The sequence below is a fragment of the Taudactylus pleione genome, unplaced genomic scaffold, assembly GCF_031769625.1.
Source record: "Taudactylus pleione unplaced genomic scaffold, aTauple2 ptg000178l, whole genome shotgun sequence".
In the NCBI taxonomy this organism is placed as follows: domain Eukaryota; kingdom Metazoa; phylum Chordata; class Amphibia; order Anura; family Myobatrachidae; genus Taudactylus; species Taudactylus pleione.
This window is the reverse complement of record NW_028284580.1, coordinates 13,864,804-13,888,169: the sequence shown is the minus strand read 5'-3', so window position 1 is coordinate 13,888,169 and position 23,366 is coordinate 13,864,804.

Genomic DNA, 23,366 nt, shown 5'->3' with positions numbered 1-23,366 from the left:
TTAAATAATCGGCAACTGCAGATATACTTAAAGGGCCACGGAACCCTTCAATGGTCATGGGTGGCCAACCTAGCCGCACCAAGCAACGAGCAGCAAGCTGGGCAATTAATAAGCTTGCAAGTGAGGAATGGCGATGTGTCAAAAATATGGACTAGCATTGCAGTCTAAAGTAGATAAAGCCACTACTTGCATCAAAGGACCGCTACGTGGGACAAAGCATACCAGGATAGAAGGGCCAAAAGCTACAAAAGGCCAATCTGTAAAGCAAAAAATACTCAATAATAAAATGGGAATGCTCAGATGCCCAGCGTAAACAGAGCAGGTACACATATGAACCCACAGAGGTCTCGCAAACTGGAACAATGTATAGATAAAGAAAAAAAAAACATGCAATGGTAACAAAAAAATCCTGGCACCAGGACAGGACAGCAGCAGGCACCAGAGATGGAAGTTGAGAAGCCTGATGTACATAAAAACCTACTATTCCCCATGCAAATCTCAGGAAACTACCTAAGGATAGCCCCGTACAAGCTACAGTGAATAGCTCATGGATCAGGAATATTCAACATATTCAAGAAAAAAAGGAAAAATGTTCCCCCAGCACACTGCAAATGATCAGCAATAAGATTTGAATACTACATTATAACAATAATCCGGAGATCTTTATTTAAATAAATTAGGAGCAGCTATCTCTTTACACTGCACTTTTCTTACTATGGTGGTGCCCTGGGGCTGTTTGGCTGGGCCAGTTTTGGGGGGTCCTGCGCCCTGGATTTGAACCCTAGTATGTTAGGGACCTACCGGAAGAGGTTACCTGGATATGGTGGGTAGGCCCATAACCTTGGCCATGATTATGCTAAAAACCTCTACTGATTGCAAAATTTTATTGCATTTATATATATTATTAATAATTTGGAGTTGTGCATCTGAGATTTGTCTGTTTCTGTGCCTGCAATTAGTCTCATCAGGTAGCACCTCCCATTATATATATATATAGTCAGGTTGTGCAGTCCAGAAATCTTTCCCATATACTCCATTTAATGTGCTTTATTGCACTTCTGAGGGAAAGGAGATGCCCTCATTCTGGATTAGCACCCTTCCTTATTGGTTTCAAAGCATGGAGTATGGTAATGTACAGTCAGGTCCATAAATATTGGGACATTGACAGAATTTTCATATTTTGTCCTCTATTCACCACCACAATGGCTTTGAAATGAAACAAACAAGATGTGATTTAACTGCAGACTTTCAGATTTAATTTGAGGGTAATTACATCCTAATCAGGTGAACGGTGTAGGAATTACAATGGTTTCTATATGTGCCTCCCACTTTTTCGCCTCCCAATGCGACTAAAACTTGAAAGCCAGTTGTCTCACTAATTAACTGAGTGGCTTTATGCACGTCACCAGGTATCATATTTCGTTTGCCTCTGTGTTCATATTGCGTGTGAAGATATGGTGATGGTGTGTTTTTATAAATACCAAGCATTTCACCATGTATAAGGGTCATAATTTCTGGAAGTAGTCTTCCCAAATAATATAACAATTACGGTAATAAGATTGGTCAGACACTCCCCTGATTTGGCATAGCACTCCTCCTCCTGACTCCACTCCATCAGCACTGCCATCAGCTCCCATCTCCTCTATCAGTCCTCCATCACAGAAACTGGGTATCCCCAAACAAACCAAGATGATGGAAACTCTGGAAAAAGAATACAAAAATGAACACAGCAGAACAGTCCCTGATCTACAGTTTTCTTTTAGCTCAGCTTTCTCACTGTCACCTTTTTAATCCTCCCGGCACAAGCTCGCAATCGACAAGTCCACGTTATCGGCCTCGTCTCCGTTTTGTATCTCCACCAGTTGGTTAACGTCCCTGTAGTGGAATGGGCCCGCGTATCTTCCCTGGCCACCCTTTGAGGATGTGGTACTTTGTCAACAATGTCAGATACGGACCTTTCCACCGATCAGTCAAACAACCTGAGCTAAAAAAATTCAGATCATAACAAATTCCCCAGGTTCGACATCATGACAGTTTGCATCAGACATGTTGGAAAATAACATTTTCAATTTCAGTTGTTCTTACTCATCTTCGTGAAACACTGCACAGTAACCTCATTATCATATTTTCACATGAGGCTGCCTGTTAAACAGTATCTCAAAGGGGGGACAGATAAAAGAAATGACAGTCTGGAATGATCTTGGTTTTATTACCCATCACCTTACACATGTTCTGGGAAACGTCACCGGTAAAATGAGTCCCCCTATCACTTTTAATAATCCTAGGGATATAGTATCTGCATACAGGTTCCTGCAATTAAATCTTGTTATTAATAGCTACTGCTCTAAATAATGCCTGGGCCCCTGGGTTGGATAGTATTCTGAGTATTTGACCTTAGCCTGGCATGGCTGCCGTTTCTCCTTAGCAACCTTGTGTCCTGTGTGTGAGAGATAACTGTACTTGCACCTCCATCCACATAAGGTGGAGGTGGTGTGCGTGAACTGCTGGCAATACCTTCTACAAGGCTACCTTGCCGCATTTTGCGGCTCGCTCGTATTGCAATTTAGCGTCGCAGATGCATTCTCTGGCAATGCGCTCACAACGCTAGTTTGCGTCGCTTGTGTATTTTTAAGCCACGCATCCCCTTCATGCTGCCACAACTTTAAACATTCATAATATTTTACCTTTTTACCTCGAGAGCACATCAGACTGATGTGGTCTCGGACATTATTCAATACATCTTTATCAATACTACCAATTCTAGGAAACGGTTTAACACTCTTCCTCGTCATATTAAACCATAAATCACAATACCTGGTTGCATTGGCACCGTACCTAATATGCATAATATGCCGCGCCGACCCAAGTGGCACTTCCAACAGTAGCAACTCATTTAACATCTCTACCAATCGCTTGGCCCTCATCCTGGGAGAACCATAAGTTTTTCAATAAAGATTTAAATTGGTGAAAGACAGTCTAGATACTCTCACTTACCTACAGAAGAAATTTCCAGATACCCCCGCTCACCTACAGAAGAAATTTCTAGATGCTCCCGCTCACCTACGGAAGAAATTTCTAGATGCCCCCGCTCACCTACGGAAGAAATTTCTAGATGCCCCCGCTCACCTACGGAAGAAATTTCTAGATGCCCCCGCTCACCTACGGAAGAAATTTCTAGATTCCCCTGTTCACCTATTATCTCTCAGCTCACAATCACAAATTTCCTAGTGTGGCTCAACTACAATGCTCAAATAACCCAACCTAATTATTGAACACTGCAATCACACTGAGAGCCGGTCCCTACAACAAAGACAACATGTACACCTGCTGATGTGTATAGAACGGTAAGCTACTTACCAAGCTACTAGGCCAACTCCTGCGCCTAGTACTTAAGGGTCATACAATACCCTTACCCTTTAGGTCCCGTGTTACACCCTAAACAAATGCTCACAATCACACACTCTTTTCCTGCGCAGAAAACTACACGTTAACCCAATTATTGGCAACAATTGAAAAGAATGTAAACCTCAATGGCTTTGTTTAAACACATGGCAGCACAACCAGAAGTACGTATACGTTATTGTGCAACCAGTTGCATACACAATAATGCGACTACCACACAACCGTATAACAACCTTTAGCTGCGTACACAAAAGTGCGTCTTTACTGTGCGCAAAACTGCGACTCAGCCGAGTGTTCAATTCTGCAGCACCCCTTTAAATGTTAGGTTCTATCAACAAAGGAAAACAAACTTTTTCCTCTCTTGTCCCTGGATTCTAGTCAGCATCCCTGGCTCACACGAATATGGGTAGCGATCTCTCAGCACCGAGCGGTTGCAGGTAAACCCTGCATGTGGCCACTCCACCCTTTGGTGAGATATCGATAACCGTATGTGCCGTGTGAGTGGGTAAGTGACTTCACTATTAGCCCCCAACTAAGGATTCTGCCTTTGAACCTCTATACAACCCTGCCTATACCTTCTGATATCTTGCCTATATACCTCTAAGGATGACACTATTTTGCGTACGCAGTTATACAGTAAATAAAGACTGCAGACCTAGAACCTGTGGTTCCAAAGCACAAAGTATTATTCAAGTAAAAATATAGTCAGTTACACGCTAGTTATAAGTACAATTTAGCACAAAGGAATTATACAGACCCAAGTACAGTTATACATACGCAGCGCTCTGGACCAGATGTAGGCATCAGCAAGAAACCCCTCGTCAATCAGCATTCAGCACGAAAACTCAAAACCCAGGGTCAGAGCACACATATTCATACCCCCCAGAAATAGACAACACAATAGAGAAGTTTGTTGCTAATACCATTAGTCCTAAAGGATAGGGCATATGTTACAAGGCATCTAACAGGTTGGTTCAAATAGACACAGTCCAGCCTCTAACAACTGGTGGTCTCTGGTTTCCCACCTCATGCAAATCCTAACAGTTGGTTATAGAATGTACATTTTGTTGCTCTCTGCGGTCCATACGTTGAGAATGCCTGTTGCGATCTCTACATCGATGTTATCGGAATATTGTTGAGAGAGTACGCATCAGTACAATACCAAACATGACTTACTTACCACATATAAAACCTTAGTTACAAAATAATCTTTATTTCATAGCAATTACAGTAAATGTGCATACTTGAATCTTATACCTTAAAGCTTATGGAACCTTGTATGTGAATATGTAATGTGTGAGTATGTGGGGTTTGATGTAAAGATGCTAGTTAGGTTTATCTGATTTGGGGCAGATGTGCACGCATGCAGCTAATAAACAGCGTTCGCATGCAGGATATTGTGCATTCGCTACTGAGCGTCATGTTAGCAGCTTAACTGTGCGGTGTTCATGCATGAGATTCCATACACTTATATATATGTGTATACATATATTTATACACACACATATATATATATATATACACACACACACACACACGCATCTCGTTCCTTATTTACAGTTTCAAACTGTAATGCAAATGTGTTACCCCCAGCTGTGAAGCCGGGGGCCATTCTGTCTGGGTTGGGACTAAAACCTGTTTAGGATTCAGACAAATTCAATTGTGTAGATCAATGCCTGGGTTATATTACAATTGCCACAACTATACTTGCCTACATAGAGGGATTCCCAATTTGTATGTAAAACACTCACAGTATCCTGGTGCATTGTCTATTCTATTTACTTTTCTCAGGGGGTGCATTTCTAGTTGTTTTTGGTAGATTATCAAAAACATTGCTATCTGTACTTAGCTCGTGAGTTGTAACTTAAAATGGCGCTGGTCGCAAAATGGCGTCTAGCAGATTCTTGTTTCTAAAATGGAGTCTAGCTTCCATTCGCAAGATGGCGTCACGCACGCCAAATTTCTACACTGATTCCGTCTCAGCCACTAATCCAGCTTCGACACCAGCTTGTTTTGTGGGGGTCCAAACGAACCAAACATTTCAGCCACAGTCGGGTGGCAGACCCTGGCGCTGAAATGATTGGTTTGTTAAAGTATGCATGTCCTGTTTATACAACATAAGGGTGGGTGGGAGGGCCCAAGGACAATTCCATCTTGCACCTCTTTTTTTTCTTTGCATTATGTACTGTTTGGGGCCTAGTTTTTCAAACTGCCATCCTGTCTGCCACTGCAGTGTCACTCCTAGATGGGCCATGTGTTTGTGCTGCCCAATCGTGTCGCCTAGCATAGTCATCCAGCTACCTCGGTGCAACCTTTTGGCCTAAAAACAATATTGTGAGGTGTTCAGAATAGACTGGAAATGAGTGGAAATTAATGTTATTGAGCTTAATAATAACATAGGAAGCCCACAAATTGTTTTTATGCTATTTTCCCCAAAAAATACAGATCCAAAACACAAAACCCAGAACCCAAAACACGGAAGGGTGGTTTTGGCAAAACCAATCCAGATCCAAAACACGAGAAAGATCCAGATCCAAAACCAAAACACAAAACACGAAAAGTGGCCGATGCACACCCCTAATAAAAAGTTAGATAAACCTAATGAATCATTAAGTCCTCTGGGTTGTATAGTGCCCAGGCGGTAAATAAACCGTGATTCTAGCTGCAAGAGCTTTTTAGCTCTATTGCCACCTCTCAATGTTACAGGCACATGGTCCACAATCCTATAGCGCAATGTGCTGCGCCATACTGTGTTTGTGCTCAGTAAAATGTTGGGTCACTGGCTGCTCACTATTACCTGACAATAGCGCTGTCCGTATGGCACTTCTATGTGTAACACCCCACCTAGAGATTCGTTATCTCAGCGTTGGAGGTAATTTTGGGTTGTAGTTTCTCTCGTCGTTCACTTTGTCAGCTCACCAAAGTATCACATCAATTGGTATTCAGCAAGCATCAACATTTATTAACAATTAAGCCCGGTCACCAATGTACATGGTGTTAATAGTCACAAACAAATACTGTGTTACATCAATGCAATCAACAGTTAGTACGTTAGTGCAATTCAGGTAAATGACACCGTAAAGTAAGTTTTATATCTCTGGAACCAGGAACAGGGGTCTTGTCGGCTATCTGTTAAAGGAACCTGGTTAAATATTGCACAATAATAGCAATCACATTTACAATAACCTTTTCAAAAGTTCCACAGTAAAATTTCTAAACAGATTGGGAATGCTAACCTACGGCAACTAGATTAAAGGACCCAACCTTGGCTAAAATATAATATATAATAACGGCTGGCCAGCTTACTAGTAAATCGTTGGTGCACAATTTATCTCCGTGAAAGTTATTTGATATTTCCGTAGGGAAGATAGCTAGAGTCGATTACTGGCATAAATTCTACTATCGTCTCTGCAGCACGTGCCTATCCTTCCTTCACAATTGGCCTGTGCAGCAAGACGCAGGCTCCTTTCACTACACTTCGTTAATTGAGGCACCGTGTACACTCCTGTGCTCGCTTGGCCACATTGTTGCTAAATGCCTCCCCACAGATTATTTATCCTTTCTGTCCTGGTAGCAGGATGGGGTGCGAGGCTATACTGAAGTGTCTTAACTTCTGCGGCAAAGTAATGCGAAGTGGGTTAGGGGAGCCCAACAGGGGTCTCTAGTGGTTATGGAGCGAGGAGTCCAGGGGAACAATCCCTATGCGACAGCAGTCTGAGGTTTATGTTTTTCCCCAACTCATTATGCTCCTGTGAGGGTATTTGAAGTGTCAGTTGTGCCTGGTAGCTTTACTTTAAATGCAGCGCTAAACTGGTGATCCACTGAGCAGGGCTGTAAGTAAGTGCTGAGGTAAAGTGATACTTAGAGTCTGCACTGTTCCTGCCCAGCCAAGGCTGCCTGTCACTGTATGTCTACTGGTAATAGGGAACTGGAGTTACTCTCCTGCTGAGGCTGGGTATGTGGCTGTGGTCTGTCTGCTGGGTGTGGGTGGATCAACACAGGGGGTGAGTCACTTGTGCTTTTTATTACAGACCTCTCCGGCCGGTCCGCATCAGCAGCTGGAAGCCTCCCCTCCACGCATCTCCTCCTATCCTTGGCTCCGGCAACCGCCCACTGCCTGCCTCTTCGACTAGACAAGCCCGCCTCCTTCCCCAGCATCCCCAACGCTGATAGCCGACAGTAGCGAGCGAGAGTACAGTCTGCCGCCAACACCTCCGCTCCGCTGCTGTCCCGATTTCGACTGCCGCCCACCGATCTCTGCTCCAGGTAAGTGTGCAGGTTCTCCTCACTCTTCTGTTACCTCAGCAAGCCGCGCAACCATTATCCTGGCAGCCCCTTTTATAACCTCCATCCAGGTCACCACCACACGCTGGCTCCCATCCTGCTGGTCCCTCGCGGGTGAGCAGGGCTCGAGGGTGCATGGCGCTTCCCTATCTGCACGATGGGGCATTCGGTGCCACGTGCATGGCCTTTAGTCACCTCTCCAAGCTGGGGAACCGTCCACATTCCCAGGGGGAATAAAGTGTCCTTGGGGACAAATGCAGGGCACACACATGTCCATTTATCAGGCCCCAGTACATTCAGGCCAGTCACGGTGACCATGCTCAGAAGTCTAAAGATATTCCCATTCATATACAATGGCACACATAAACTTATATACACAAATACTGTTATCCTACCAGGGCCCAACAGAGGTACTCCCGAAGCTAGGGGCACCACATATGCTGGGCTAAACGTTCTTTGAACTGTCGTTTGGTTTTGCCAACATAGTAAAGGCCACACGGGCAGCTAATAACATACAATGCAAATTTTGAGGTGCACGTTAGAGGCCATCTAATGTCAAAGTTCTTCCCTGAAAAGGGTGCCTAATCTCATTCCCTGTGATGAGATAATTGCATGTCACACAGCATTTGAAACAGCCATTTTTCCTGCTAAGGAAGTGATTGTTGGATTTGTTAAATTTATCAAACCCTGAAATTTCAGTCTTGACAATAAAGTCCCTAATGCTTCGACCCCTGGAGTAGCTAGGCATAATTTTAGTATTATGTAACAAAGGAAGATCAGGGTCTGATGCAACAAATGGCCACAGTTGTTTAGCTTTGTTACAAGTAAACCTGCTTTGTGTGTTGAATTGCTCAACCCATGGGATCTTATTGCCTTTTGTTTTGTTATTAAGATTCGTAAGAAGTCCTGCTCTTGTTTTTAGCATAGCCTAGTTTTTAGTGCGTATGTTATCCTGATGAAGGGGACTAGCTCCTTGAAACGTTGAAGTCCTTGCATGTTGTTTGAATAAACCTTTTTTCACATCCTTGGAAGTCTCTGAGTGCCGCCTGCAAAATCGTTGGGTATATACATGGAGGCGATTTCCTCCTAAGGAGGGCACCGGAGCACATATAGCCTATGGAAGGCTTTCCTGAGTGCTGGGCTGTTGTGCTTATATATTTATATATATATAATTATATATATATATATATATATCTATAGAGAGAGAGAGAGAGAATACGTGAACACAGGTACACACCCAAAGGAAAAGTATTTTTTGTGGTTTACTTTGGTCGGTATACGTCTATGAAGCCGGCGGACGGAATGCCGACCGCCGGCTTCAAGACTACTAAATCCCAGCGAGGGTTAAAAGACAGGAATCTAAATCTAGACGCCTGTCATTTTACCGACGCCGGGAGACCGGTGCCCGGCATCCTGACTGAAGGGATGCCGGGCGCCGGGCGCGGACAGCTGCGGGGGGGGGAGGGTTAGGATTAGGGCTCCCCGAGGGGATTTAGGGTTAGGCAGCCCCCCAGGAGGTTAGGGTTAGACTACGGGGAGAGAGGGTTAGGGTTAGGCATCCCCGAGGGGGAGGTTAGGGTTAGGCACCACCCCGGGGGACTTAGGTTTAGGCGGTGGGGAAGGGGGGTTAGATTTAGGCACTTAGAGGGGGGATTAGGGTTAGGCACAGGGGGGAGGTTACGGTTAGGCACCCCTAAGGGAGGGTTAGGGTTAGGGGGTTAAATTAGGTTAGTTTATACTTACCTGGGGACGATCGAGATTTCCTCCTCCGACGTGCTGCAGCTGCCGGGATTTGAACCGGCCGGCGGTGAATCATACCGATTCCATTTTGGTCTGTTTCATTGCCATGTAAGTGCATACAAAGGAGCACAGAGCGCTCTCTATATTATGGGTTATTGATGAGCCATCAAAAAATTAGCACAAGCTACACACAACTTATTTCTAGATGTGCCTTATATAGGAGCACATTCAAATGAGAATCACTTGTTACAGCTTATACCTCCCCCATCTCTGACTCTTACCTGTCCGGATGTTATGCTCTTCTCTAACAGTACAGCACCTCATTGCTGTTAAGTTGTTGTCACCAGGTGCTTCTGGACGGTGGTGCCTAGACCAGAGCACCCAAGGAGAGGCAGCACAACACGTCACTCACCACTGTTTGGTGTTTCTCTGCAACAACAGGATCAGGGAGCCTGAACGAGCAGGGAATCAAATGACCAAAGTTTTTTATGCCACCCAGAGACACAATTGCGGATGCTCCAGGGGGCGGAGCTTAGTGGGACCGGGGGCGGGGCTTCATGCGGCATGGAAGGGGAGTTTCGGACAGTCCCCGGCGGTGAGGGGGGGGAGGGAGGTCGGTACGGGGTTAGAGTAACTAACAGGGCTGCAGATCAGCCGTCCGGAAGGGAAATGAACAGGGCAATGCAGTCGTGTTGTTGGTGACAGGAGAAAAGTTTTTTTTTTTCTGTCACCACAGGGGGACTATTTTCATAGGGGGCCTGGAGCTACAGCTCCACCTGCCCCATTATTAATCCGGCCCTGGCCGCCGGAATCCCGACAGACAGTATCCCAATCAAAGGTAAGCCGGGGCGTCTTAGCTGTTAGCCGCAGGGGGGGGAGGGTTAGGTTTAGACATCATGGGGGGGTTAGGGTTAGCTTTGGGGGGGAGGTTAGGGTTAGGCACCACTGGGGGGGATAAGCACCACTGGGGAGGGGGATTAGGGTTAAGCCCTAAGGGGGGATGTTTGGGTTAAGGCACCAAGGGGAGGTATAGGTTTAGGCACCAAGAAGGGAGGGTTAGGATTAGGGGGAGAAGAATGGAGGGTTAGTATACTTACCCGACTCTTATCGGGATACAGAGCATCAGGATGCAGCTGTCGGCATTTTAACAGGAGGCATCCCGACTGCTGGTATTTCATACCCAACCTGTGTCAGGGTCTAGATCAAGTTTGACTTGGTCATACAGATGGAATATGTTGTTGCTATTTTGTGCACCGATCCCCGTGTTTTGGTTTTGGATCTGGATCTCCCCTGGTTTTGCTGGACCTCCCCTGGTTTTGGATCTGGATTGGTTTTGCCAAAACCTCACCTCTGTGTTTTGTTTTCGTGTTTTGGTTTTGGATCTGGATTTTTTCTTAAAAAATCATAAAAACAGCTAAAATCACATAAAAAAGCCTGTTTTTGTTCCTACAGTATAATTAACCTCAGTAACATTTATTTCCAGTAATTTCCAATCAATTTTGACCACCTCACAATATTATTTGCTTAATCTAGTTAAGGCCAAAAGGTTGCATCCAGCTAGCTGGCTGACTAAGCTAAGTGACACAGTGGGAGGCACTAACATGTGGCAGTTCAGTTTCTAATTTCCAACACGGATACTGGCCCTGATTCAAAGCCGGATGCTCTGACAGAGCGCTCGCTCTGAATCAGGGCCGTCCTTCATTTTTAGAGCGGCCTCCCGGCCGCTCGTATAGCTGTGGGTGGCCACCCACAGCTATAGCGAGCGGCCAGGAAGATGGTCGCGATGGTCAAGACCATCGCTACCATCGGGCTTGCGACGAGACCCTGGAGTGCTTTCGGCTCTATCAGAGCCGAGAGCACTCCCACTGACATCACTTGTGATGTCAGAGGGGCCGGCCCCAGACGGTAAGCATTCCCATGGGAACGCCTCCGTCTGGGCAGCCACGCCCCTGGCACGCCCACCAAAGGGGGCGTCCTGTCGCTTACCATCGACAGCACACCCCCTTTGTAGCGAGACATGAAGCGACTGCTTGCCCTGTCGCTATCCGGGTCTCGCGCATGCGCACGACGGAGCCGCCTCCGTCGTGCGCATGCGCACTGGGCCAACATCAACCCGCTTGCGAGCGCTCAGTGCTCGCGAGAGGGTCTGAATTAGGCCCACAGTGTATTATACAGTGTGGGTTGGATACACCAATAGTGCACTTACTGTGACAGCAGCGTCGGCAGAGCGGGGTTGCTGACGGTGTCTTCAGTACATTGAATGGCAGTGCTGCGGTACTGGCAGTGTCCTTAGTGAAGGGTACCGGTGATGTCAGCAGTGCGGGGGTGCCAGTGGTGTCTTTAGTGCAGGTTTGCTGGCTGTGTCGGCAGTGCGGGGGTGCAGTGGTGTGTTAGTGCAGGTTTGCTAGCTGTGTCGGCAGTGCGGGATGCCAGCGGTGTCTTTAGTGCAGGCTTGCTGGCTGTGTTGGCAGTGCGGGGGTGCCAGGGTTGTCTTTAGTGCAGGTTTGCTGGCTGTGTCGTCAGCGGTGTCCTCATTGCAGGTTTGCTGATTGTGTCGGCAGTGCGGGGGTTGCTGGCGGTGTCCTCAGTACATGGAATGGCAGTGCTGGCAGTGTTCTCAGTGAAGGGTAGCGGTGGTGTCGGCAATGCGGGGGTGCCAGCGGTGTCCTTATTGCAGGTTTGCTGACTGTGCCAGCAGTGCAGGGGTGCTGGAGGTGTCCTCACTATGGGAGTGTCGGCAGTGTGGGGGTCAGTGACTGTGTCCTCAATACGTTGGGCAGCAGTGCAGGAGTGTCGGCAGTGGTGGTCTCGGCAGTGGGGGATGCTGCCAGTGCGGGTGCCGGCAGTGTCGGCAGCGGGGGGTGCCGGCGGTGTCAGGTGGTAGGCGCCATCTTTTTTTCCTCCTTTGTAGTGTTTTCAATTTAGCTTGGATCGCCCCTGATCCCCGAAATTCGGGTCGGCCCGGTTCTCAGGGAACCAGACCCACTCATCTCTAGTTGTTACGGTTCATCTTGAACATCTGTATGACTTTGCCATCAGCCAATGCGTTCAGGTTCAAATGTCTCCTAAAAAACGTGGCCTGACTAGCCTTTGTGATACCTGCATTACCTCTTGAGCCTGCTCAGTTTCTTGCTCCAGGGTCCATCTAAGCCTGGTGATAGAGCCTCAGAAATCCCAGCCACATGCAATGAATAACAATGGTAGTATATATTGCCATTTTTGCTTCACGAAAATCAAAGCAGCTGATTTAGGGCCTTATTCAGCTATGGACGGATTTGCAAAGCTGCTCACAAGCAGATATGGTAATGCACAGGAAGCATCATGCCTTCTGCTGCATTACGTATCCGAGCTGCCATGTCTAAAGCAGCATCGGATACTCTGCGGAACATCAGCCGGCTAAGGTGACCCATGGGATCACGCAGACGGCCACCGCAGATGAGAGGAGGAAGACAGGAAATCTCCATCAGCCGACGGAGATCCTGGCTTGTTCCCTTCCTCCCAACGGCGGTGAAACGCCTCAGTTTCGGGAAATGGAGGCCATCACTGCCCCCTCCCCACCCACAAACGGCAGCAGACTGTCAATCACTGACAGTCTGCTGACAGTTTACTTGCGGGATCGCAGACCGGTTCTGCACATGCGCAGAACGGGTCAGGCACCTGCGCACCAGCATGCTCTGTTGAATAAGGCCCTTAGCCCCTTTAAAAGGCATCATCATTGTGTTCCCACTAATTGCAACTTGAAACACCTGTGAACACAATAAAACACATCCAAAGACATGCAAACAGGAGATAGACTATTTGAAAAGTCTATATTGGTGCGAGTTTGGTCATTTCTCATACGAGTTTCAAAACTCGATTCTTGGTAAATTTGCGTGTTGTATTGTTTCGTATAGAAAGTACTTGCGAGTTTGGCAGATGGTGTATTGGGTCATTGTTTGTAAATTCGTGCGAGTTTTGATGTTCGATCACACACGTTTGTTCTTAGTAAATTTGTGAGTAGGGAAAACAGGCTAAACTTGCTTGAGAATGCAATCTCGTCCAAACACGATTCTTAGTAAATTTACCCCTAGGTGTCCACTTATACCTATAGCTTCATATTCCATCACTGCAGTGTTTCTGTCTTTATGAAACTGTACATCTAAGTGCTGTGTTTACAACTCTAAACTTATAATCTGTGTGTACACCTTCATAAAACTGTCCTCATTGCTGATTGCATGACTAATTTACACCCAACTGATCTTGAAGGAAACCAGAACAGAAGTCTAATATAAGCTCATTAAACCCCACCTCACCAATGAAAGCTGATAAGATGCCATTGACAAGCAATATGTTTTTTTTTTAATTCATTACTATCTTCGCTTGTTGGAGGAGAGTGCTCTGCTTGCTGTCTCCTCTTTTCGTCCGTGCACTAGGACCCTGGACTGCCGAGTATGCTACTGCGCATGTGTGGTTCTACACGCGTCTATTCTCCTCCATCCTGCATAAACAAGGACATGCACCTGAGCACCTCCTACAACAGAGACTGTATATTACAGCCAAGACCCACTGTGTCACCAACGCTACATATACGGTATATTATACATCCTGCTGCCACCACTGTGTATGTGTGCAAATAGTTGTGAGCTGCATCGACCTGAATTAACCCCATATGTCCCTGCCTGCATCAGGAGATGCTGCATCCTGTACTTGCTGCTCACTGTTTAACCCTGTGTTATTCTGCACCAGATTTCTACTGGTTATTAAACCATTCCCTGGTTAATTTATCTGCCATGGGGACTTACCTCCATCGCACACTGCTGACACCTATTAACATTATAGGAACTGCCAATATCGCTGACTGCTTAATAATGGTTGAATGGAAAAAACATATCCAACCTTATGACTGGTCTATTTCCATGCAGGGACTAGGAAAGTCACTAAGGGCTCTATTTACTACAATCCGCTTATTGAATCAGATTGTAGTGTGATATTATCGACTGAATTTGCATTACGAATTCAGGCAATATCACAGGGATTTACTACAAATCCCTTGCAGGGACAGAGCTTGCGATAAAGCTCTGTCCCTGCGAATCCCGCACACTAGTCACAGTATTTTCGCAAAAAATACCATGACAAAGTGCCCTGCCCGCGCATGCGCCGACCAGCCGCCGCTGCTACCCCCCGGCGCTAAGCTCCCCCTGGTGCTAAACCCTGCCCCACGCGATCGCGGACCCCCCACAAACCCCCTCCCCCCCGCTACCCCCCCTCTCCCTTAATTACACTTACCTGCAGGATCCGGGCCTCCAGTGACGTCCTCCATACCTCCGATCAGGTGATCTCCCATACTGCACTGGGACCCGATCACCTGATGACCGGGCCACAGTGCACTATACGAGACCAGCTGACTGGAGGGGAGACATCACCGGAGGCCCGATCACCGGTTCCTGGAGTCAGGTAAGTAAAAAAAAAATGTGACAATTTTTTACAGTAATCAGCTTGCGGTCTGTTTAGACCACACGGCTGATTACTGGGACCGACTCCCAGCTCTGCTCTGCGCGTTAGAGCAGAGTAGGAGGCCGGTAACTGGGGGAGACCCTGGATAACGCCACCTCCAGGTGGTGTTATTATCACTGGGCATTCCCCGGTATTTTTTTACAATTTATTTTTAGTAACTCTGGTCAGATCACATTTCCCATTACAATTATGGGAAATGCAATCTGCTTACTAAAAATAACTGATACTTAGGGTTTGGAGTAGAATTTTACAAATTCTACTCCAATTGCCCTGTAATAACTATAGGTGATACTAAAATAATGTGAAAAGGGTGTGAAAACACGCCTTTTCAATTTATTTCAGTAAAAATAATGTTAATAAACAGAGCCCTAACTCTCAGTGGCAAAAAAAAAAAAGCAAGTTTTTGTAATGGAAATGCATGAACATTTCATGAACAATGGTGCCCTCTAGAGTTCAGAAATAAAAAAACATGAACATATATGAATTAATGAGCATGCATTCTGTAATACAAAATAATTTGTGAGCCACAAAAACATCCAGTGTATATCCAGATAGATGTTTTATAAAGAAGATTTTAGAGACAGAATTTGGGAGAGGAATCTGAAATGGTTACAGCTCTAAAACACAGAATGAATTTGGACACAGAAAGAGGCAATTTTGGTGGGCGTTCCTGGGTGGTAAAGGGAGTGGATAGTTAGCACGGACATGTCGTGGTCAGTGACTGCATATTAAACGCACCTCTGAATCAGGCACTAAGCATCTCATCATACAGCCCTCTTCTGCTAAGGTGATGTAACAATATACTTGCCTACTCTCCCGAAGCGTCTGGGAGGCTCCTGATAATCAGGTGGCACTGCCGGCTGCCCGGTAGTGTGGGCTAGTCTCTCGTGAAGGCCACCATCTGCCTGCAACCTGCAAGCCACCCGGGCCGCCGATGATGCAATTTGCGCTGACACTTCTGTCTCTCCAGTAAGCCCCCTTCTGTCTCTTCAGCCAGAACCTTTTGTGTCCCCAGCCAGCACCCTTCTGTCTCCCCAGCCAGCCTCCTCTGTCTCTCGAGCCAGCCCCCTTTTGTCTTTCCAGCCAGCACCCTTCTGTCTCCCCAGCCCGTCTGTCTCTCCAGCCAGCAACCTTCTGTCTTTCCAGTCAGCCCCTTATATCCCCCCTGCCAGTGTGGGAGGTTCGGGGCAGAGCACCCCTCCTCCCATGAAGACGCTGACGAGGACCGGACCCCGCGTCGCCGGGCGTGCCCACATGGTGTGGCGCGTCATCACCAGACGACGCGGTGGGCCAATGAGGGCCCGTCGCGTCATCAACCCCAGAAGGCCACGTGGTGGGTTATTTGAACCCCTGCATGCGGCCCGGAGAGGAAAAGTGTGCGGGAGTTACCTGAGCAGACGGATCGTCGCTGGAAGGAGTCCAGGACGCATGTCAGTGGATCAGGTAAGCCCTCAGTGAGGCCCCTTTTGCATACTTTGATAGGCTGTTGTGTATCACTGTATCCACTGTATCCACTGTACCACCACCGTCCGGCACAAGGCCGAGGCCATTGTAGTCCTTTGTTAGGCTATTGTGCATCACTGTACCACCACCGTTCGGCACTAGGCCGAGGCCATTGTAGTCCTTTGTTAGGCTGTTGTGCATCACTGTACCCACACTGTACCACCACCGTCCGGCGCTAGGCTGCAGGTATATTCTCAGACAGCAGTAGGCCGCAGGTATTGCTCTCGCGTGGCACTAGGCGGCTGTGCTCTCTTGCAGGGATTGTGACCAGGACCACCCGCCCATCAAGGGGACAAGAGCGTACCCGGTGAGCGCATTCTGTGTTCGTGTGTTGCGATTATTGTTGTGTGTGTTTTATCCCCTCTACCCCTCTCTTTCCCTCCTCGGGCGTTTTTGTTCGGGTTGCACCCTGGTACCTGGCACGCGGGTGTAACTAGTCTGAGGCCAAATGTGCCAATGATGACCATCCTCTATATCCCGTACGGTCTGTCCGTTAGTCCGTAATTGTGGCACCAAGGTCCCTTCTAGAGGCTCAGCGTGTCTGACCTGTCTTACAGGGTAGACCGTCCCGGCTGCGTCGAACTAGAGAGACCAGGACCGTCGGTAGGAGTACCTTGGTGGCCTGAAGCTGAGAGCCACGGGGTGTGAGAGGTAAGTGTCCCGCCACACCTGCACGGCAGCAGGCGCACACAATAGACCACCCATTGCCCCTCTTACACGTGCACCCTTCTGTCTACCCAGCCAACCCTCCGTCTGCCTCCTCAGTCAGTAACCATCTGTCTCTTCAGCCAGCCCCCTGCAGCCCACACACACTTACCTTTTCTTCTGGGTGGCTGTTCTTCTTTCAGCGGTGCAGTCGGCTCCTCTGTCAGTGGTATGACATCATGACATCACATGCGTCATGTCACAATAAAAATAAAAAATTATTGTGCCAGACAGCCACTGTCAAGGGACAGAGGCTTCCCGGACCCCACAAATAGATCCAGCAATACCTGCTGCCTGTGCCGCAGCAGTGATCAGCAGGGCGCGGATATCGGTTATAGAAGGATTTATTTGTGCCCCCCTGACAGCTGGCGCCTGGAGTCAAATGTTTCATTGCCTGCGGGAATTCAGCCACTGATTTGACATTGAAATAAATTCTTAGGAAATAATGGTCTTGTTTCAGCAAGGGATGTAGTCTGGAAGCCGACAGTCTAAATGCCGACCGCCGGCTTCAAGACTCTCTAATCCCATCGTGGTACTAATGACAGGCATCGAAAACTCGACACCTGTCATTAACCATACGCATGAAAACCGACGCCCGGCATATCGAATGAAGGTAAGCCGGGCGCTGGGTGCAGACAGCTGCGGGGTTGGGGTTAGGTTTAGGGCTCCCGGGGGGACTTAGGGTTAGCCCCCCCCCGGGAGATTTGGGTTTAGGCAGCAGGGAAGGGGGGGTTAGGTTTGGGCACTTAGAGGGGGGATTAGGGTTAGGCACCTGGGGGGAGGTTAGGGTTAGGCACCCCTAAGGTAGGGTTAGGGTTAGGGGGTAGAATTAGGTTAGCGATACTTACCTTAGGGCCGATCGGGATCTTCACCATGCGGCCGGCGGTAATACCTACTACACCCTTCAGCAAAGACTCGCAGTTCAAATGGGAATCATCCATTTGAACTGCATGTATATTTATAGTCATGTTGACACATCTACGATGGATTGGGATAATTCTCTGTTTAGGAGATGATTACAGGGAAATAAGGCAATGTATGGGGTACACCAATCGCCAATTCTGACCAAAAAGTGATCGGAATTAGAAAATCAGGTTGTCCAAAATGTTGGATTTCACCTGGTTCATGCAGGAGAGTAGTGCGCGTGGCGAAGTCACGCAGCGGTAAAAGGGGTGTGGACTTGCTAGTAGGGTGTGGCCTCATGAGTAGGGCGTGGTCTCGCTGGTAGGGGTGTGGTCTCGTGGGTAGGGGGCATGGCCTGACCCCCCCATTTTAGTCACGCCCTCACAGTGTCAGGAGCAGAGTGCTCCACGTAATGCTACAGTGCAGCACTCGGCTCCTGTCGGCACTTTGGTGTCACCCCTCTTGTGACGCCACTGCCGATCGTTACTAGTAAAATGATGAACCTCTCAATATAGGCAGATGTGTATTTCATGAAAATTATCTGCATAGTGACTGGTAATAAATCCTGGAAGGACAGCGTAAGGCAAGTGCAACCTGACTGAGCCAGTTTAAACCCTGTGGTTGTGGGAGCAGTATACCTGTAAAGACTTTTGTTGTGAAGTGTCAGTCATTAGTGTTAGCCTATAGGGATCCTTGGGGGTTTGGCCTTGCTGGTATATTAGGTCTGTTAGCCAAAGACTCCTCCTCTTTGCTTCAGGAAATTTCCAGCTCAGGAGTCAGGGAAGTGCTCTGTGTATTGTGATTTTATTCAGTGAATCTTGTTGTCTTCTCCTCCTCCTTATTTTCCTACACTTTATCTCCCTATTCTTTATATTCTTCTTCCAACTCTTGTCATTTATTTTCTTTCTTCCCTTTGTCTCCTGATCTTTGTCTTTATTCTGCCCTAGTGTCCTCTGATCCAGTGGCGGAACTCCCGGAGACAATGGAGTAATTTGCCGCCGGGCGCTAGCCCTGAAGGGGGCACCTGGCTCCATTGTCCCCGGGAGCTGCATGGAGAAGGAGCGCCGCTGATCGGCGATCCACCTCCATTGGCGTAACTACGGAGGGTTCAGGGGGTGCGGTCGCACCCCCTGCACCCTCCATTTGCCGGGCGCCCGCTGAGTGTGTTACCAGCGGACGCCTGGCTCCTATTCAAACCCCCAGCGGCAGCCAGAGGACTGAGCTCCCTCCGTTTCCGGGTCCCGCAGTGTACTATGGGAGTGACGTTATAACGTCACTCCCATAGTGCCGAGGAGCGGACGCCGGGGACGGAGGGGACGGAGTGATCACCCACAGCTATGCGGCTCTGAATCAGGGCCAGAGTCAGCTGCGTTCTGATAGTGGGGCGGGGCTAATGCGCACTGCTGCTCCCTTTTACAGGGGTGCTAGGCAAGTGAGGAGGGGTATGACTCCCTCGAGGGCCCCAGTGTACCAACATGCATGTCAGGGTGCCTCCAGGCCTCCTGCACTGTGGAATGCTGCTGTGCGGGGGGACATGGGTGCTGCACACCGCCAGATGTCTCTCTGCGCCATTGTATAGTCAGGTAGTGGCCGTGGGAAGGGCGGCCTTTGGTGCTAGATCACACATGCCCCCCTGCCGGCGCAACGAGTGAGGCGGGCACGCCTATACAATTCTCAAGTGTTAATTTGTAACACCCCTTTTAACATGTATCGGAATTAATAAATAACCTGTGCACCAGCTAGGAGATCTGGAAACCATGCACTGTTAGAGATGTGCTGCTATAGAGTCCAATATACTGTATACATATATGTCCAGTACAGTGCTATCTCCTTCTGCTGTTACCCCGGACCCCCGGACTTGCTCCAATGGTCTGGAATGGTGCACGCATATGAAGTAAAAATATTCCGCTCAGGCAGGATGGCCCTACTGCCAAATCTAATGGCTTATTGTGATCATTGATCTTGTATATGCTGGAGTTAATGAACACTGAAAATATTTTGTATGACACATATTAAAGTTGGACGAGTGCTAATTATTATTTCTTCAGCGATTGGCCACACTCACTCTAAAATCATGCATTCTGAACCCCCCCACCCCTCCCCCCCCCACCTTTCTAGAAAACCTTCATTTGCCACTGGTGGGGGTCACTTAACGCTGGGTCACACTTACGCCCTGCCATTAGCACTACGTGTGCGGCGGGCGCGCTTAAGCAATTCACGTGTTTCTTCCCCTGCCGCTTTTGCTAGGTGATGCTGCACCTGTAGTGCAACAGGTTCCATTACCTCACAACTATAGGAAATAGGGGCGCTTGTAAACGGCTGTTGGTTTGGGTAATATTATAATTTTTTGCACATTTTGCAATTAAGGCCTGTTAATTTACTCAAAATACACAGATGGAATAATTCATAGGACCTATTGCCACGATATATCTGTAAAGCACGGATACGGCTCCGATTACACATAAACATTAAAAGCATGCTTATAAAAATCTATGGCAAGGTCATAAAAATACAGTTTTTAAAAATCAAACACTGGTCTTATTAGCATGGGTATAAGCAGCAGAACATGTGGCATAACTATTCCATCACAGCCAGTTAGCAGGCGAATAAAAAATTAAATTTGTTGGCAGCGCAGTTCACATCGGCGCAGTCATCTGCACACTTGCATTACACGTTGGCCCCCCTCCCCGACGGGTCAGCTTTTGCACGTTTTCGGTTTGCAGGGGGTTTTAAGTCCTGGTTCTGCGCACTTGGTCTCTCCTTCTACGTCTGTGAGTGTGGCTATGGATTTTGTGCCTGTTCTACCTTCTCCCTCCTCTGCAGGTGTTGCTGTGGCTATGACCTCTGCTGACCAGATTGATGGTGCGGTGGTTTGCTGAATAGATTGGTTGCATTGCTAAAATGGGTAACGTTAGCTGGGTGGACCAATTTGAATTTAATTTCCTCAAATTGGCGTTTGCAATGGCGTTTCATGGCGCATTCCGTGTTTCAGCGGCTGGGCTGCTTTTGCGGGATGTATTGTGCGGCACGGAGTCTATGTTGCGCAGGATGCATCGCGAGCAGGGTGCTTGCTAGCGCTTCTTCGGCATGCTAACCAGAGGTTTAGACTACTCGCTTTCAGGGGTTTGGCGGGATTTTTATTTTTCCTACGTAGGCAACAAATATTCCCCATATAAGTAGAAAAGATCCTAGTAGGTTTTGTTTTTACCTCCAGCCTGGTTGGCATGCTTGTGTTTGTCACTAACATCGTTATTGTTGTTTTATGTTGTTTTGTCTGTGGATGGATAGAGGAATGCTGTGGCGTGAATTGAAGGGGCGTCTGATGAATACGGTGCGAATGTTTGGTTTGCCTAAAGGTGTTGATCGTGCACTTGGATGGACATGATGGCGGATTTGTTGGTTTATCATGCACTCATGATCTAATACATGCATTTGTTAGGTCTGATGGGGACCTTGGTTTATCATGCACTCATGATCTAATACATGCATTTGTTAGGTCTGATGGGGACCTTGGTTTATCATGCACTCATGATCTAATACATGCATTTGTTGGGTCTGATGGGGACCTTTGTTTATCATGCACTCATGATCTAATACGTGCATTTGTTGGGTCTGATGGGGACCTTTGTTTATCATGCACTCATGATCTAATACGTGCATTTGTTGGGTCTGATGGGGACCTTTGTTTATCATGCACTCATGATCTAATACGTGCATTTGTTGGGTCTGATGGGGACCTTTCTGTCAGGGGCAGTTTTGCTTCTGTTTTGTGGAGGTGTTGTTTAAGGTGATGATGGAGTTGGGTTTAGTTTGTTTGGTGGCGGGCTGCGGCTTTGGGTTGCCTTGCTTTGGCGGAAAGAACGGTAATGTGCTTTTAGTTATACAAATTAGATGGGTGCGCTCTCCTGGTTCAATGATAGGCCAAACCCGTCCCTTCCGGGAATGATATAGCTCGTCCGGGCGTGCTTTTTGGAGAGAGTTGAACGCCGAGTGATGTGTTTGGTCTGCATGTGTCTGTGAGAGTGTCCGTTCTTTGTTGTCCGTCACCATACTAACTTTAAGCTCACAATTAATTTCAATTGGCAACATCTAATTAGATAACCCAAATTTAATATGATTAATTATTAATAATCTGATGTCAAATAAATTTGACCTTTCATTTTAAATCCAACTCCTGTTGTCCGTGTGTTTTTCCTTAGATAAGTTTTAGTTGTGTTAAGTCGGTAAGGTATAGTGCGCATATCAACCATAGGGAGTTTACAGTTGTGTTGAGGTGTTTTCATAATCTATTTAGGAAGAAAATTGCAACATGAATATAATAGGGCTCTGTATTCTCCATCCAATTCCAAGTTACAGAGCCCAGGAGAAATGTTTTTGTACAAACCCTTTGGATAAACTTGAAACGCCAAGAAGTCCACTGCCTCATGAATACTTTCCACTCTAATGTTGTTTTTTCCAGATCTATTTTCTAGATATTCTTGTTCCTTCTTAAGCAGCTACTGTATGGTTCTGAAAATATATTTTTCCATTGAAGCTTTGTAGTGACACAAGTTGTTGTTTTAGATTCAAGAGCGTCAGTCATGTTATATACTTACTGTCTTGTTGTAACATGGAAAAATAATTGCACTCCTACAGCTATTGGGATGGTCTCAGGATTTTCCATCTTTTTAAAACTGAGAAGTGTTAGCCTGTGTCTACTCTCACTGCGTTGAGACTTCTTAGTAGCCAGGGATACCTTGATGAGAAGAATACACACAGTGGAACAAATATTACAAATACCCAAAGAAAAGAATGGTGTGTGGTTCAATAAACATAATAATGTCCCACAAACTAGACTTCTGGGAACCTTCTGAGCACATCTAAAACAGGAAAGTAAGCAAAACATCAAAACCTACGACCACAACAAAACACCAACACCCACCACGCCTGCACATAAAACAGCAACAAAGCAAACATGGCAAGTTACCAGCAATTTATCTGAAGGTGAAACCCCCCCAAAAAACACCATTAACTAAGAGCCAATCAGGAACACATCAAAAGGAAAAATGGCTAAAAAACCTTCAAACTCACATCAAAGTGGTAAGCAGTGCAAGCCCTGGGCTACCCAGAAGCAGGAAGTACATTGCATAAATCTGCACAGACCTGAATACATGCAGACCACTTCTACTTCTTAAGTTAATTAATCACCACCTATATGGACCCCACTGCACATGTAGCCATCTCAATGTGGAATGAGTGCCTCCCACATTCTGCAAGCCAAGTACAGCTGAGCAACACCTAAAAATAGCCATTAATTTGAAATTTAATCAAGGGATTACCATCAACATACATAAACC